Source organism: Pollicipes pollicipes, unplaced genomic scaffold (genome assembly GCF_011947565.3).
Source record: "Pollicipes pollicipes isolate AB1234 unplaced genomic scaffold, Ppol_2.1 Scaffold_3310;HRSCAF=3888_pilon_pilon_pilon, whole genome shotgun sequence".
Lineage (NCBI taxonomy): Eukaryota > Metazoa > Arthropoda > Thecostraca > Pollicipedomorpha > Pollicipedidae > Pollicipes > Pollicipes pollicipes.
The window spans coordinates 1-14,791 of record NW_023596265.1 but is presented as its reverse complement, the minus strand read 5'-3'; the positions used below and the strand labels follow the sequence as shown (position 1 = coordinate 14,791).

At 46.6% G+C, this 14,791-nt stretch overlaps 3 non-coding genes across 3 annotated transcripts; 2 read left to right on the top strand and 1 right to left on the bottom strand.

Annotated features, from left to right (window-relative positions):
• Positions 1-1,668: 1,668 nt before the first annotated feature.
• Positions 1,669-1,740, top strand: TRNAH-GUG (transfer RNA histidin (anticodon GUG)). The gene has a single exon. It is a non-coding gene; the product is annotated as a tRNA-His (tRNA).
• A 3,066-nt stretch (positions 1,741-4,806) lies between these two features.
• TRNAH-GUG (transfer RNA histidin (anticodon GUG)) lies at positions 4,807-4,878 on the top strand. The gene has a single exon. It is a non-coding gene; the product is annotated as a tRNA-His (tRNA).
• A 9,191-nt stretch (positions 4,879-14,069) lies between these two features.
• Positions 14,070-14,141, bottom strand: TRNAH-GUG (transfer RNA histidin (anticodon GUG)). Its single transcript has one exon. It is a non-coding gene; the product is annotated as a tRNA-His (tRNA).
• Between the last annotated feature and the right edge of the window lie 650 nt (positions 14,142-14,791).

The following is a 14,791-nucleotide window of genomic DNA, read 5'->3' as shown; positions in this document are numbered from 1 at the left end:
CCAAAAGAAGGGGCCTGCCATGATTTTGAAACGAGGATACATATGCCCAGGATAGTGCTGTCACATTTAAATCATGATGTACATTTCTACCCAAGTAGTGCCAGATATTCGATGCCTTTGTATGCATCATGGAATATTTTTGTTTGGCAGCACACTTCTTCTCATCATTAGCTTGACGCTGATTACCAGTCCGTGTTGCAGCTTTCTCGCATACATACTTCATTGTCATTGGGGCTTTGCAACGCACCCCACTGTTGTGGCTATATGGTTGTCGTCTGCCTCTCACCCCGACAAGAAGGACGGGCATCGTGAGGAATCGAACCACGTACCCGTTGAGCAAACTGCAACATTACCTGTACTTCATTTTTTCTGCTCTAGTGATCCCACCCAAGTAGTTCTGGTGCATTCATTTTCAGGGAAATGAAAGGAAGGCAAGCCAGCCAGGTTCTCAGGATGTACATGTTCCGTTAGCCCAGGATCCATAGCTCTACAATGCACAGTTTGTCAGCATTTTCTAAGGTGAGGCTGAAAGAATAGAAAAATACATGAGGCACCAGTATTAAATATGAAAGGTATGAACAGATTACAAGCCGCGAGATTTAGCATGGATTACATAAAAAACACACCAATGGCAAGTGAGGACGAACCCTTTGCGGAAACTGCTATTTTCGGTACTTTTCACTGAAAGGTCTCAGTCTAATTCAGACTAATCTGGACGTGGTGTGGTGTGTAATGGTGTGTAATATGACGTGGAGAGGCTACCTACTCAGTGACTTTGGTGCTTTCGTGTCCCTGAGTTCTCCGATCTCAGTGGTTAAATTCACCCCCACCCGAGCGTGTCACCTTCAGCCGGCCACCCGGGCCCGTGTTATGAATAGTCAACAATGGGCAGGCTACATGGGTTAGGTCAGAACATGCATGGGAGGTTTCGACGATTTTGATGTAGGCAAATTCTGATCCAGACTCCCAAGATCCCAGGTAGGGTTTCCAAATGTGGGAGTGCCGCAAACCTCATTTGTTGCGATTATGGTGGACTCCCATCATCTTGACTTGCATGCATTTACTTGTTCATTGATTTACATGACCCTCCACAATAACGAATTCGAACTTTCACGCATTATTCATTCGTTCAAATTCATGAATCATCATCATCATTATCACAATCTTCGCTATATATGCTTATTCACCACACAAAATCGACCTTTTAGAGCAAACGCAGGTACCTACTATTGGGATTATCTATTTCCAGTGATATTAAAAGCAATCTAAGGACAGCACACATAAGGCACTGTTCCCGAACTTCAGCATCTTTGACCAAGATCAGAGAGAGAGGTGGACACTGTAAGCAAGATATGTCCCTGCTGGCCTTGCACTGATCAATGCAGTCTTTACTGTGATGTATGCAATGGTTTGTTGCAATACATTCAAGCTGATGATAGCATTGTTGCAAATGAGCAGTGCGTATGGCAATTAATGGCACCTCACTTGATAAACAATACATTCAACCCCACCATGGCGACTGCCCGCCTTGCTCGAATGCATAATGACGTCACCCGTTCACCCACGCCAGTGGCGCGGTTGGCATACGGTGCCGTGAAAGGTATGGTCACGACGGATTCAGGGTCACTACGCCACTCCCAAATTAGTGCAGTGTCCGTACTCGGACGGGCCGTGATAGTCTAGTGGTTAGGACCCTGCGTTGTGGCCGCAGTAACCCCGGTTCGAATCCGGGTCACGGCATAGCCCAGTTTTGAAGTGGCGTGGGCTCCGGGCCAATCACGTGAAACTTCACCTCTGTGGCCAGTGCAAAGAGGGCGGGGTGTCGGGATGATGAGTCTGAGCTGGGGAACTGAGGAAGCGAGCCTGCTCCTGACTGTCAATGTTCCGGCCAACGGTAGGGATGACGCCAACAGAAGAACGCTTTGGCGATGGCTTAATGGTATTTGTTTAATGGTATTAGGGTGGCTTAAGACGCTTCCCCTTCCCCAAAAACCTCCCCGTAACAATGTGGCACCTAAACACGCATAATACAAAAATGCGTCAAGCGCTCAGCGTAAGGTGCAAGTTGGATCCTTAACATTCTCATGGTATTATTTTCCCAGCTAATCGGCTAAGGCTAATCGGCTAAGGCTAATCGGCTAAGGCTAATCGCCTAAGGCTAATCGGCTATAAAAGTCGGCTAAGTAGTTTTCCTTTACCTGGTTTATCCTTGCAAGGATCCTATTGTTGTTATCGTAAGTTGCGTGCCTTAAGTTGATAACAGCGTCTTGAACCACGTCCCAACCAATATCAACAGTGTGTGATTTCCTTGGCGTCATTGCTAATCTTAACCAAATTGCCGGCAGCCAGAGGATGTTTTTTGTCTCCTTCATTGCCAGACATTTGCATTGCCTAATTTAAGTTCATTTTAATTAATGGTGGCAGTGTTGCAAATAACCGGTGCCAATTCCACTTCACTTTATCGCAAAAATCATGCATTGAAAGCTAAAATCGCTGTCTGGCCGCTTTGGTTACATGGATGATGACGTCACCCATTCACCCAAGCTACTGGAGAGGCTGGCATGAGGAGCCGTGAAAGGTGTGGCCACGGCGGATTCAGGGGGATTACACCACTTCCAAATGAGCTCCGTGTCTGCATACCAAAGGATCATGATAGTCCAGTGGTTAGGACCCTGCGTTGTGGCCACGGTAGCCCCGGGTCACGGCAGCAAACAATTTTGAAGTAGCGTGGACGCCGGGGTAGTGAGGCCAGGTTGCAGGGCCGCTGCCTCCTGCAATGCCGGCCCGCTTTCTGCGGTTCCAGCCCAGCCCGCCGGATTAGTCCAGCGTCCACCCGATGAGTGACCGTGATAGTCTAGTGGTTAGGACCCTGCATTGTGGCCGCAGCAACCCCGGTTCGAATCCGGGTCACGGCAGCGCCCAGTTGTAAATTGGTGTGGACGATGTGCTGATTGTGCCGGGTATTACATACGGTGGAAGTGCTGACAGGCCTCCGATCGTGTCCCTACGTCCAAATCCAGATTTCTGGTCCATGGAACGTGTGCCTGGCTCAAGCGGTCAATGATTCAGTCAACGGCAGGAGTGGCTTCAACGAAAGTTGGTATTGCTGACATTTATCAGGACAGGGTGCAAAGCGTTGAAAATCCACAAAAGTCTACGAATAGGCGCAGTACAATAGTTGCTGACGCCTAGCAAGCGGTTGCGCGTAGCGATCAAATGAGCGCAGGCGAGACGGAACCTGAGTCCGTCCTTTTTTGCTCGCTTGTTTGCTTGGAATTAGAAATCTGGTTTGAGCATCTCACGGACTCCAAAACGCTGCATCGCGCAGTAGACCAACAGAATCGTTTGGGATTGTGCAATGCGTAGGTTATATTATAATTTACAAACGTGATGTACAAATGTTTACCACCTTAGAATGCATCTGAATGATAACATTCGGCGTTTATGGTGTGACTCATCCAGTAAATGTAATCGCCATTTTGTAGAGGGAACAGTCCTGCCTAGAAGTCGGAAGACTCTGAAAGTAAGAGCGGGCTGTAAGAGTGGATGAATAGCCAAAGAAGAAACGTGATCTTTTCTCTCAATTTATAAGGTAAGGTTGGCACAAACAACTTTATCTCGACACTTGATATCTCGACTCTCGACATCTCGACTCGTTTACGGGCCGCACAATCCGACAACGATTCAGTTGAACCTACCTCGACACAGTAGAAAAAGTTCAGAAAGAAAAAGTACGTAAAACACTTTGTTTAGAGCATTGCACTCATGAATACGCCGCCCCAAGCAATCGACTGCACCCTTCGCCCAAATGGTCCTTTGCCATCCTTGTTTGTTCAGAACGTTTTCAATGCACACGTGCGATATTGTAACCTTAACACGTTACCAAGCTTAGGAATCCTCGAGCGGAGCTTTGACGCCACATGCCTCGTCTTATTCGCCGAAGGTGCAGCCAGTGAAATAAATATATGGTACCTAGGTACACAGGAACAGTCCAAACAACACTATTCTGAACGTAGATATTTAGGAAAAGGTTGTAACCGTGAACTGCTTGCGTAATTTCTTTTTAGTTTGAGTGCCAGCTAACAAAGCTCCTTTCAGAATATCTGACACTTATTTTTCAAGTTGACTTGTTTTAAAGAACGCGACTTTTAAGGACTCCTTATGAAGCAAGTAACCAGCCTCAAAATTTACTCCACTGATCAAACTTTCCAAAACTGAAAGCTAAAGTGATTCGGTCTTGACCTTGATCTGACCTTCTTACCTGACCCAAGATAGATGGAATGAGGCGTAATATTTAAAGCAACTCTCTAATGCCTGGCTTCGTCCAACACTCCGCTGTCGCATCAGTCTGAATGACACGCTAGTAACTGTCTCCGCTGACAGCCATGACCCGACTTTGTCCTTAGCAAGTTGGCAACGATGGTAAGTTCAAAGCTCAGCTGCGATCTGTAGTATATTTGACCAACATCAGCGAATGGTGAACACATTAAGCAAGGTATGCCCCTGGAAGTCTTGAAGTGAACAAGACAGCCTTAACTGTGATGTTTACAATGCTCGTTTAAATGCCTTCAAAGTGATGGTGGGATTGTTGCAGATGAGTGGTGCTTAGTGCACTTGATTACACCTCACCTAGTGAGCAATGCAATTCAACCTAAAATGCCTGTGCGACTGGGCCGAATGGATGATGACGTCACCCTCCACCCAGACTAGAATCGCGGCTGGCGTCCACGGACGTGAAAGGTGTGGTCACGGCGGATTCAGGGCCACTGCACCACGCCCAAATTAGTTGTGTCTTTGTGCTGGCAGGCCGTGATAGTCTAGTGGTTAGGACCCTGCGTTGTGGCCGCAGTAACCCCGGTTCGAATCCGGGTCACGGCAGTGCCCAGTTTTGAAGTGGTTTGGACGCTGGGTTCATGACGCTGGACTTAAAGGGAATTTCAACTTAAAGGGAAGGCAAAGCTTAGAGGGAAGGTACATCACGGTTGTATGGCGTTTTGAACTGCAATGGCCATCTTGATGACATTTTGATGCAGTTCACGGTCATGTCCTTTTTAAGATCCAAAACAATCTGGTCCCCGAGTTAAGCGCCCGCAAAAGTGCGAAACGATTTATTTGGAGCTTTTTTCAAAATCCCCTAGGCATTAAGGGCGTCATAGAAAGGTCATGCGATTGCGGTCATACTACAGGCCGTTTTCTGCTCATGGTCAAAACAGCATGGCCGCTGATACATTCGCAAAAGCGATGATGCGGCACGTGTGATACAACACGAGGAAGATGATTGGCTGTTAATAAGATTTCGCTGCTGGATGCTTGTCGCGAACGTAAGCGTGAGCACTTTCGGGTTGCGCGGCACTCGTCGTCATCCAGGGCATTTTTCTTTATTTGTGGGCCATAGGTCAATGTTATAAAAAAGAACGCCACTGTCTGCAACAGAAGTGCGGCACGCAGAAAACGTACACTCTCCCGAAAGTTATAAAAAAGAAGACGCGATGGCATATCTGTTTTTCCTGCCGGCGCTTTTTTCTTCTACTGACGTATTTCTTCCAGACAGCTCAGTTGGCGCCTTGTGCACTGGAGCACAGAACCTTGCACGGTTTTTTGGGTTAGCCAGACATTATAAAATTAGGCAAGCAGTGCGGTAAATTTAGATGTATATTCTACTATATATGTCACACGCATTGTACCACAAATTTAAATCTTGAGCAAAAAAAATTGTGTTATACAATTGCAACTTCTTGAGCCGCATTACCATGAACTCCGTTGGGACTTTGCTTTAAAGGGAGGTTATAGTTAAAAAGGTGTTATAACCGAAAATATGTGCGGAAGTTGCGAGAAAACCTGCAATTTGATAGTTCCGCGGGCTGTGCAAGAAGTCACACTTATTTGACTAAAGAGTGATTTGACGAAATATTTTCAACCGATTGAGGTATTGCGTCATGTAACTCACCATTGCATGTCATTATACTGGCAATTCATTTTGGCAGTCGGAGCTGGCGTGTGCAGCTCATGAATGAACATGCTCAGTGTACACTCACATGATATGGCTTTGCAAAATTGTCTCTCACCAAAGAGTTCTGAAAATACAGAGCCGTATTATTACTGATTATTACTTATTATATAAGTAATATTACTATATAATATTACTATATACAGAGCCGTATTATTACTTATTACTGATACAGCAGCACGTTCCACTGCCTTAACACATGTTGTATGCAGGCGAGCATTACTTGTGAGTCATCAATGACGTAGTCTCTGCAACTTGCGTGAAATGCTGGGTGGTGAGAGAGGTGGAAAAATAATGCTATTGGTGTCTTGGATAATACTTAATAATATTTGTATTCATCAAAGCTATTCTTACGGCCAGCACCAAGACAAAAAATCCACAAGCAAACCACCCACTAATCCGCCGCCCGACATAGCTCCCGCCACGAGAATGACCGGTTGGCGTCAGCTTTCGTGTGTTTCGAGGTATTTAGGTCTGGCCGCCAGATGCTGCCATATTTTGCTGTCGTCACAAAAGCCATTCTATGACGCCATCAAACAATGACGTAATGGGGCGCATTTTTACAAACTTTGAAACTTTGCTACTAAACGTCGTTTTTTAACCTTGAAAGCTTACCAATAGATACAAATAAGTTTTTTCCATCATATCTGATGCCCACCTCAATATCTTGAAATGTGGAACATTCCTTTTAAGATATGGTGGCTGTGCAAACAGCCCGTGGTCTATGGTTGTTGATTCCGAACTAAGGATATGAAGAACCAAGGCTGTCTCTGGCTGTCGATGTGTCGGCCAACCGTAGAAATACTGTATTCAAAAGTACATACTGGAGAGAGTTTGATGGTGTCTATCAGAAGGTGGATTAACACGCGCTTGTATGGGGGGAGGGGGCAATGTGACCACGAAGGTTTTTCCGGAGTAGGTTCCGAACGGTGCGGCTGCTTGGCATAGCTGTAGGAAACTAAATGGCGAACAATTTGGTGTTAAACATTTTGATACAGTTTGTAAAGTCGCTAACCTACGGCAGGACAAGGTCAGGTCATGGATTCGGCGAAGACAATTTCTAGGGAATCGTTCAATCTTATGCAACAACGGGGTGTTAGAGAAAGCCATGCATCTCGTAAATAGTTCGTTAGGCAAAACAAAAATTAAATGCACATATTCAATTGACCTAGGGTCAGGGATAGAAGTCAGACCAAGGTAAAAACCAACCTGTTTCTTACTCTAGACCTTGCCATACGGAGGAGTGTCTGGTGCCCATTTCGAATTTATTGATGACAGAAACCACAGTATACATCTTCCACGAATTTCTTACAGGTCAGAATGAGCTGCCTTCCTTAGATGATCTCGTTCAGCACTGTTTTAGGAGCTTATTGCTTAGCGTAATCTTTGACTTACTTGAATGCAAAACTCAGAACAGTCTTGCATGAGTTTGGCCACCATGACCTTCCAAAGGTCAAAAAATGTCACTGACCTTCAATAAGTGACATTCGCCTTTTCCTTAGAACAGGTATCTAGGTTCTAGGGGCACTTTGGACATAAATATTGCGCTTGACCTTGTTTGATGTTACTTAACTCGAGGGTCAAGACCTAGGCACCTCAAATGTTTGACACGGTCGAGGTCACGTACAGGCCAACACCCTGTGAATTTGGTGTCGTTAGCTTTCTTAGTTGTCGAGCTCTCAGTGGGGTCAAATTGAGCTTCCACCCGGGCGAAGAGCACTCAACGGGCCACCCGGGCCCGTGTTGAAGCGCCCAAGTGGTCTCCCCCCCCAAAAAAAAACTCCCACGTAGTGCGTTGGTACTTAACCACGCAACACAGGAAGCCACAATCAACGATCAGTGTAAGATGCTTATCGGTTCCCTCATAGGCTTAGGGCTTATGCCCTTTTTACTTGCATGGTTTTAAGTATTTTTCCTTACCTAGTTTATCTATGTAAGAAGCCTTGTTATCATTGCTATTGTTTTTAGCTGTGTTCATGGAATTGATGACAACGTATTAAACCAGGTCCAAATAAACATCATTGGTGTGCGATTTCGTTCACGTCATTCTAATCTTGACCAAATTGCAGACAACCAGAGGACGCCTTAGGCCTCATCGACAGCCTTGATTCAGAACCAGCCCCACGGTCAGAGGCCCATCCCCACTGCTGCGACACACCGCGTCTGTTGACATCAAACCGTCGCCCAGACCACAGCTCAGCGCCAGCCTCACAGTCAGAGGCCCATCTGCACTGCCGCGATGCACCGCGTCTGTTGACATCAAACCGTCGCCCAGACCACAGCTCAGCGCCAGCCTCACAGTCAGAGGCCCATCCCCACTGCTGCGACACACCGCGTCTGTTGACATCAAACCGTCGCCCAGACCACAGCTCAGCGCCAGCCCCACAGTCAGAGGCCCATCCCCACTGCTGCGACACACCGCGTCTGTTGACATCAAACCGTCGCCCAGACCACAGCTCAGCGCCAGCCTCACAGCCAGAGGCCCATCCCCACTGCTGCGACACACCGCGTCTGTTGACATCAAACCGTCGCCCAGACCACAGCTCAGCGCCAGCCTCACAGCCAGAGGCCCATGTGCACTGCCGCGATGTGCAGTGTCTATTGACATCAAACCGTCGCCCACGTCTTAGTTCAGAGGCCGCCCCAATGAGTGGCCCATCCTCACTGCCATGATATGTAGCGTCAGGTGATATTGTTACAGCACCCACACCACTTCAATACATTTTCCGTGATATCTGACGCATTCTAAAGACAGCATGTATAAGGCATTTTTGCGATATTCCATATATTTGACCGACAATAGGGAGAGGCAAACGTGTTAGGTACGATAGGTCCATGGAGGTTTGGAACTGATCAATACAGTCCTAACTGTGATATTTGCAATGATGCATTAAAATCGATCAGACCGATGATGACATTGCTGCAAACAAGTGGGGCCTGTTGCGTTTGATTACACCTCGCCTGATAAACAATGCATTTGACCTATAATGCCCGTCGGGCCGCCTAGGCCGAATGGGTAATGACGTCACCCGTCCATCCCCACTAATAAAGCAGCTGGTGTCGAGAGCCGATCACAGCGGATTAAGTGTCACTACACAATGTCCCAATTAGAGCAGTGTCTGGGTATCAACAGGCCGTGATAGACTAATAGTTTGGACCCTGCGTTGTCGCCGCAGCAACTCTGGTTCGAATGCGGATCGCGACAGTGCGCAGCTCTGGAGTGACGTGAGCGCCGGATTAACAGCAGTGGATTTTAGGCACGTTGGCAGCGCAAAGCGCACGTGGTCTAAAGATCCTGACTTTAAACAAAGCAACTAAGGAACTGAGCATGATTCTGGCTGTCCATTCACTGACAGATTCCAGTCACAAACCAGTGAGGATGGAAATGCCTCGACAGATGGGCAGGTTCTACATATATCAATATGAGGCGAATCATCGTAAGACCCGATCCCTTTCACATCTGCATTTGCTATTGTTGAGCATCCCAACCCCAAACTGGTCTGTTCCACCCCGCCATCAAAACTGCTTTCCTGAGAGATGGGGCATTACCAATTGGCCTAAATAGGTAACTCACATCAGAGGTGGCAATGGCCTTTTTCCTGGCAATACCGGTATTCAAGATCATGAAAAGGATAGGCAAGGTAGATCTACAAGGAACACTGGAAATGATGCCGAGAATTAGAGAAAACCAGTTTTAATTAGCAAAAGGTAGGAGCAGAACCATGAAGAGGCAGACGCCATTTAGTCAATGAGTAATGAATCATTGAAATGAACTGCTAAGCAAAGTTGTAGGAAATCCCATCCTAGCAACATTTAAAAATCGTTTGGACAAGTTCTATTGGTCGAAAGATCGCATTTGTAGCGAAATTCAGGCAGGTCTGGTGGTAAGATTAATAGTTAAAGGATGGGTGAAGAATCTAAGGTAGGCCAATCTCGATAGGCCCTTGTGGCTGTCTCTTGACATGACGTGTACGTGTGTCCATGTGTCTTTTTCCTTATACACAGCTGAACAGCAATTCAAGAATGCAACCATGCCAATCCAACCCGGTCCAACCAGTCAACTGCACATTCACAGTCGTTGCAAATTCGCAAACGGCCGCTGGATTGTTTACATTTTGGGACTTACGGCGAGAGACTCCCAGTGACATCAAGATGATGTCATTGCGGGGTCTTTGCTAGCAGCTCAGCCTTACCTATAGCTCACTATAATGGCGACAACCCTTTTATACCGTCCATCAGATAGAGCTGGATTCATTCAACAGGTCAAAGTAATGAATCGCATAAAAATGTGCTTGCAATGATTACTTTAAGTTCATTTCAATCAATGGTGGCGGTGTTGCGAATGAGCGGCGCTAATTCCACTTCGCTTCGCTTCGCCGGAAAAATAATGCATTGAAACCTAAAATCGCTGTCTGGCTGCTTTCATTGCGTAGGTAATGACGTCACCCGTTCATCCAGGCTGGTGGCGCGGCTGGCATGTGGAGCCGTGAAAGGTGTGGGCACGGCGAATTCAGGTTCCCTACACCACTTCCAAATTAGCTTCGTGTCTGCGTACCAACGGGCCGTGATAGTCTAGTGGTTAGGACCGTGCGTTGTGGCAGCAGTGACCCCGGTTCGAATCCGGGTCACGGCAACGCGAAGTCGTTGCCTTTTTCGTTGAAATTCGTTGAAAGAAAATTGAGAAAATGAAATTGAAAAAAATGAAAAAAAGAAAAAAAAAAGAAAATGAAAAAGAAATTCGTGTGCGTGACGTGTTGATTGCGCCGGACATTACATCTGATGTGAGTGCTGACAGGCTGCCGACCGTGTCCATGCGTCTAAATTCAAGCTTCTCGCCGGGGACATGAAAGCAGGCCTCAAGGTAAATGACAGGCTGCCGACGGTGTCCATGCGTCTAGATTCAAGCTTCTCGTCGGGAAAATGAAGCATGCCTCAAGCTGTAAATGCTTCAGTCAACGGTAGCGGAACGCCACAGAAAACTGGTATTGTAAATGGTTCGGTGGCATTCATGAGGACGCGGTTCAAAACGTTTTAAGAAAATACACAAAAGTTTACAAAAAGGCAAGGTGCGACATTTGCACAGGTGTAGTAATCGACTGCGTGCAGTGATCAAATGAGCGCGGCCGCGTAGGCGAGACAGGACCCGATACCGCACATTGGATTGCATGTTTGTTGCTTGGGATTAGAAGTTGGTTTGAATTTCTCACAAAGTCGCAAATGCTGCATCGCACAATAGCTCAACAGAATCGTTTGGGGTTATCCAATGCGTACGTTATGTTAGAATTGAAAACGGATTTATAAATGTTTGCAACCTTACAATGCATGTGAATGATACCATTTGTCGTTTATGGTGTGGCTCATCCAGGAAATGTAGTCGACATTTTTCGGAAAAAATAATCCGGCTTAAAAACAGAAGTCAGAAGTGTCGGAGTGGATAAATGGCCAAGAAGAAAAGTGATATTTTCTACCAATGTCAACGGCGATGCGGGATAAACAAACTCATTTCGGTGGTGGACACATGTCTAAACGCCCAAAAATCACGCAAGAATTTTCTTGAGCTATAACTGACTACAATATGATTAAGGTGAGAAAGAAGCACGAAAAACACCTTATTTAGAGCACTGAGGTCATCAATGTGCCCCTCAAAGCAACCGAATGCACCCTTCGCCCAAATGGTTCTCAGTGGTCCTTGTTTGGTTAAAACGGTTTCAATGCACACACAATATCTAGACTCACCGCCCCTCCAGAGGAATTTTGACGTTACGTGCTTATTTTATTCGTCGAAAGCACAGTTAGTGAAATAGCATATGGTACCTAGTTACACAGGGAAAGACCCAACAACGCTATTCTGAACGTAGGTACCTGAGAGCAGGTTATAACCGTGAACTACCCGCAGATTTTCAATTTGGTTAGGGTACCAGCTTGCGAAGTTCCCTTCAAACTACCTAGCGTTTCTTGTTCAAGGTGACTTGCTTCAAAGAAGGCAGTTGTGAAGAGCTCGTAATAAAGCACGCAATTAGTGTCAAAGACTACTCTACAGAGCACACTTTCCAGCTTTACGTGGCTCGGCTGTGACCTTGATCTAACCTTCCTACCTGACCCAAGATAAATGGAGTGAGGCATAATCTTAAAAGCAATTGTCCGACGTCTGACTTCGCGTAACACTCCGTCGTAGTATCAGTCTGAACGACACCTTAAGAATTGCCTGCGCTGACAGCCATGGCCCAACTTTGAGCTGACAAAGCTCAGCAACGAGCGGAAGGTCCAAGCTCAGTCGCGGTAGTGGCGCGTGTCAACGGCGTTGACGGTAGCAACGAACGTAAGGTCCAAGCTCAGTCGCGGTAGTGGCGCGTGTCAACGGCGTTAACGGTAGCAACGAGCGGAAGGTCCAAGCTCAGTCGCGGTAGTGGCGCGTGTCAACGGCGTTAACGGTGTGTTTCGGGCGGGCTGCGGTGCGTGGCAGAATGCACGCGCTGTAACGGTTAGAGGGCGGAGTGGCGACGGTTACGTTACGAGTGGCGACCTTAGTCTGTCTGACCGCCTGGGCCCAAATGGATGATGTCGTCACCCTCCGCCCTGACTGAGGGGTCACAACACAAGAAGCATATCACACCCTGTGAATAATGAGCACCCGGGGATAAGGGGTCATATTGAGCAACAAAAGTTTCCGGGGCAGCTGGCGAACGGCGCTGCTAATTGGCATTAGCTATAGACGATCAAATAGTGGATCGTTTGATATCAAACATTTTGATGTACCTTGTATGGTCGCTGACATACGGCAGGTCAAAGTCAGGCCATGGATTCAGCGAAAACAACTTCTAGGGAAGCGTTCGATCTGATGCAACAACGGAGTGTTAGACGGGGGCATAAATCTCTGAGATTGTTTCCTAGGCAAACAACAATCGAATAGACATGTTCAATTTACCTAGGGTCAAGTATGAACTTTAGACCAAAGACAGCAACAGCCTGTTCTATTACTCTAGAGCTTGCTGTATGGAGAAGTTTGTGGTGCTCATTACAAATTCATTGACAACCGAGACCGCATTATAAGCCTCCCATGGATTTATTGACGGTCAGAATAGGTCACTGGCCTTAAATGACAAAAATCAAATTGCTTTAGGAGTATACTGGCTAGCGTAGTTTTTGACGCTTATTCAAATGCAATACTTAGAGCAGTCTTAAATGATTTCGGCCACCGTGACATTCAGAAAGCCAAACAAGGCCACTGACTTTAAACGAGCACCGTTGAGTTTTTGCTTATAAAATTAATTTAGGTTCTGGGGGCACTTGAGACACAAATCTGATTTCGACATTGTTTGACCTTATTTGACTCGATTGTCATGACCTAGGCACCCAAGACTTTGGCACTTATGAATTCATGTACAGGCCAACCCCCTATGAATCTGCTGTCTCTAGCTTTCTTAGATGTTGAGCTCTCGGGGGTGTCAGATGAACCCCCACCCGGGCGCGGGGCATTCAGCTGGCCCCCGGGCGCATGTCAAAGCGCGCCTAAGTGAAAGGCGTATTACGTGAAGGCGTATGTATACGAGTCGCGTAATTAAGGCCCCCCCCCCCAAAAAAAAACAAAGAAGTCCACGTAATGCTGTGGTACTTAACCACGCAAACACAAGTTCATGATTAGTGATCAGCGTAAGATGCTAATTGGTTCCTGATAGATCAAGAGTTTTATGTACTTTTTATTGTCAGGGTTTTAAGTACTTTACCTAGTTGATCTATGCAAAGATCCCGTGGTCATTATTTTAGTTGTGTGCCTTAACCCCATGACGGCGTATTGACCCAGGTTTCAATAAACATAGTCGGTGTGCGATTTCGTTGGCGTCAGTCCTAATCCTGACCAAATTGCCAACAGACAGAGGAAACTTTCCCCTCCTTAGTTCAGAGCCAGCCTCAGTCAGGCCCATCTGAACTGCCTCGATGTACAGCGTGGGGTGACACCACTTCCTCGCCTACTTCTTAGCCCACAGTGATCCATCTACATTGTCGCGATATGCAGCGTTTTGTGGTATTGCCCCGTCGCCCTCACCACCCCAAAACTGGTCACTGCCGTGACCCGGATTCGAACCGGGGTTACTGCGGCCACAACGCAGGGTCCTAACCACTAGACTATCACGGCCCAATGGTACATGGACACTGAACTAATTTGGGCGTGGCGTACTCGCCCACAAGTCTTTGTGGACTAGTGAAGTCATTATCCATTCGACCAAGCCGGACAGGCTGACATTTTTAGTCAGTGGCATTTCATTGATGGCATATGTCTAAATGACACTGCAAGTCCTTCCCTGATTTCGACCAAGAGTAGCAAAGTTTGGAGAGAACGCTTTATATTTGCTTGATCTCAGGGGCGCCAACAGACATCTTAGTTTAGCTTTGTAAAGGTCAGGGAAGTCCCTGACCTGAAGCAACTCCAATCAACCTTTTCTTTTTGGGAGTATGCCTCCTAGCGACGTTTTGACGCGGATTTTAAATCCCAATATTTAAAAATCATAAAAGTACCTTGGTCGTTTTGATTTTCCAAAAGGTCGAATTGGGGCAGTGACCTGATATGAACGCTAGTGATCTTCTGCTTAGTAAGAATATCTAGTCTAAAGATGGCTGTACGAGAAGGTCTGAGAGCACTTCGGACACCGACATGGAGCTTTACCTTTTTTTACCTCATTTGTCACCAAGGTCGCAACCTAGAGATATCATAAATTGGCTCAAAGAAGTTCACACACATGGCTATCTACTCAGTGAGTTTGGTGTTTTTAGGTGCCTGAGTTCTCC